The following is a 3,424-nucleotide window of genomic DNA, read 5'->3' as shown; positions in this document are numbered from 1 at the left end:
TACAGACAGCCCAGCTGGTATATGATCGAGAGGTTCAGTGGACACTGGGGGCCATTCTGTATAAAACACGGTTCTTACCACTCAGGTAAATTGAGGCTGACCAAGCTGGTGTTGCAAGCCCCAAGGATGCTGGGTAGTACCTTGTAACACAGGTTTAAGTGCCTGCTCTCTCCACTCCAAGAGAACACACACATATGTGTGCACATGCCTACACGTCCCTAATCACTGCTGTAAGAACCACTATTACTGATGTATTATTCTGCAGTCTGTTCCTTAGTTTACGGTTCCAGAAATTAACTTTTATTTGTTCAGCCACAACATATCCATATTTACATTGACTTTTTACCAACTATCTCTAGGATTCTAAATGATAAACTAAAAATGTCCTTTCTTTATCTTGGAAATCATATCTCACCAGAGAACTAGGGTAGGCTGTCCGTATGTTGTTGTTGTTGTTTACCGTAGAGTTGGCTCGGACTCATCTGACCCGTAGCTGACCCTTCAGCAGGTTTTCAGAGGCAGTTAATCGCACAGGAAAAGACTGTCCATCCTTCTGCAGAGCGGCTGGTGCATTTTGAACTGTGCACTTTAGATTGCAGCACAGCTTTTTGCCAGTAGGTCACCAGAGGCTCTCTGTGTAGAGAACTCTTTCCTAACGGGTAGCGTCACTTCAGAGTATGTTTCATTGACCTGGAAGGCTTATGGATGTAATACTCTGAAAATCAAAGGCACGAGATTTTTGTTGTTGAGGTAATAGTGTCTTTTCATCAGACTGATAGCCTGGTGATGCCTTGTCCTTACGTACTGTAAGTTACGTGGAACAATTATTATGTACTGACTTGAAAATTCACATTCAAAACAAAAAATAAAACCAAACAATCCTAAAAACCCACTACAAGTCAAACAAAACAAAAATGGATCTGAACTCTAGACCACCAAATAGTGGCTTCTCTTCTGGACAACCGATGAGGTAATAGCTTTCTTTAGACATAATCTAAACCCTAAGGAACACCAGAAGTTTTGAAAGATTTTGATATAATTGGGTGGAGGGAACACTGTATTCTCACTCTTACTATAATTGTTGTTGTTGTTAGGTGCCATCCTGTTTGGTTTCAGCTCATAACAACTGTGTATACAATATATCGAAACCATATTTACAGAGGATATTTTAATAAGTTTATGTTACAGATAAACAAGTGTTTCAGTTAATTCTTTTATTTGCTTTTAAAGACTTTCTGACTTTGTCCCTAGATTCTTGTGAGACTCTGTAGATCTCTGAGGGGGAGGTACAGAAGGAATCACATGACAACCCTGGGGCCTGGGACGTGGTCAGCTTTGCTTGCTGTGTAGAGCTTGTCTCAGTGAAATAAACGCCACCACTGGATTATTCCAGTTAGCGTGAATGGTTCTTTCTGAAACTAACCTTTCTTTCCTTGTTAAACCTCCCCAGGGATCTACGGCAGGAGGGTTTCCGACAAGTCCATGGTAGCTGGTTCCGGCTCTCCTTTGTCTACAACCACTATCTGTTCTTTGCCTGCATCCTGGTGGTGCTGCTGGCCATCATCTTGTACCTTCTGCGGCTGCGCCGAATCCACCACCGACTGGCTCGTGCCTCAGCCCCCCTCAACTTGTTGTGGATCGAAGAAGTGGTTCCCATGATTGGAGTACAGGTGGAGCCTTGAGGCGGGACCAGGACTCAAGAATCCTGACTTACCCCAGAGTTGCTGCTCATCTGATTGCACCATATTCTTGTACTGGCTTCAGATGCTCCTCTGCCAGACTCTGGAATTTCTCCTTGAATTACTTCACCTACCCGAGGTCCGCCTCTCTGAGAGAAGCGGCAAGTTAAGTTCTGTGAAGAACCAAATCACTAAGAGATTGGTGCTAACAAAGGGGACCAGCCTTAGCCCGGCTGAGGCACGCTTACTCCTTTATCTGAGAAGTCTAATATATTCCCAGGACCTCGTCATTTCCCCTCTCACTAAAGCATTAACATTGGGCACACTGGAAGCCTGACTGAACCCAAATATGGAGCATCTGATACCAAGCCAGAGACATCTTGGGAAGTGCAGCAGCCCCACCCTTTTTTTTTTCTCTGTAACAGAGATAAAATTTATGTGGAGATCCACAGCCTTTAATAGGGTTCCAAGACCTTTGTAGTTCAGTGGACCAGATAGAAATTTCCAAGCAACCAAAAGCACAGCCTCTTTGATTACTTGATAGATAAGCCATTGTGGGTGTGGTCCAAGAGTCTTGTAATAGTTACTGCTGACATGGGATGTGGTTTTTAAAAATATTAGAATCCTTTTTAATTGAATGGGGAATCCACTGAGGATTTTAACAGTTTCATTTCTGTTGTCTGTATGCCTAGCACAGGCATTTTCCCATGTCTGCTTCTCTCACAGGCTGTTTAGGCTTTCATTTTTCCTATTTTGAGTCATAATTGGGTATAGGATGTGTAGGCTCTGGTACAGATTGGAGACCTGGGTTTGTCTGATTCCATGTTAGTTTTCTAGATGAGTCCCTATAGGAAGACTAAAGGAGTTCCTTTATTTCACTGCTAAGAATGATGAAGGGATGTCTTTGGGTTTTTCATTTCTAAAAAGAGCAATTTTCAGTAGAGTGGGCAGAGGCAATACAGTTAAGGCTCCTGATTATTAATCCTGAGAGTCTGTTTTGGTTTGGTTTGGTTTTTGAGAAACAGACATTTTCCCAACTTCTGACTCTTGGGGTGTCTGAAGGGACCAAGTTAAACACTTCAGAGTAAATAGATAAGTCCTTGAATAAGTCACCTTACCAAGTTTTAGAAACTTTGTTAAGAAATTGCTCAGTCACAGACAGCACTTCCTTTAATGAGGATAGAGGGAAAGTCATAATCCTTCCTTTTGGGAGTTTTGCTTCTCCTCCACATTTTGCCTTTAAGTTGCATGAAGATCTTTTTTTCCTCAACTCTCGCCTTCCACCATGGAGTCAGTCATCTTTATTCTCTACTTGTTGCCAAATGTACCCTTGAATGTCTTGCCTGTGAACCTGCCCAGGACTGAAGTAGCTTTTTTCCCCCTCCCGCCTCTGATTTCTAGATGGAGCTTTGGTGACTTAGTGGTAAGGAGTTTTGATGCCAACCCAAAAGCACGCAGTTCTAGTCCAGCAGCTGCTCTGAAGGAGAAAAGACTGGCAGTCTTCTGCTGTGTGATTTACTGCCTCTGAAAATCCGCTGGAGGGTCAGCTAACTCAGTGCATAACAACTAATTCCTAGCGTCAAATGAGCAGGGAAAGGGGTCCCTATCTTTAAAAAAAATAATGGAATTCTTAAAAAACAAATTCCATACTAGGATTAGAAAGAAAGAAAATGCTTCCCAAAGCAGAACAAGAAGTTAAGATCCTCCTAGAAACAAATGTAGATGTAGCGTATTGACTCTTGGTC

The 3,424-nt window shown here is 42.6% G+C and overlaps 1 protein-coding gene across 1 annotated transcript in view; it reads right to left on the bottom strand.

Annotated features, from left to right (window-relative positions):
* Positions 1-3,424, bottom strand: part of LOC102872739 (cytochrome c oxidase assembly protein COX15 homolog) — a 26,685-nt gene that overhangs the window by 969 nt on the left and 22,292 nt on the right. The window lies entirely within an intron of this gene.

This window comes from Elephantulus edwardii, unplaced genomic scaffold (genome assembly GCF_000299155.1).
Source record: "Elephantulus edwardii isolate Elephantulus edwardi_28Jun2011 unplaced genomic scaffold, EleEdw1.0 scaffold00006, whole genome shotgun sequence".
NCBI lineage: Eukaryota > Metazoa > Chordata > Mammalia > Macroscelidea > Macroscelididae > Elephantulus > Elephantulus edwardii.
This window is presented reverse-complemented; position numbering and strand designations above follow the sequence as displayed.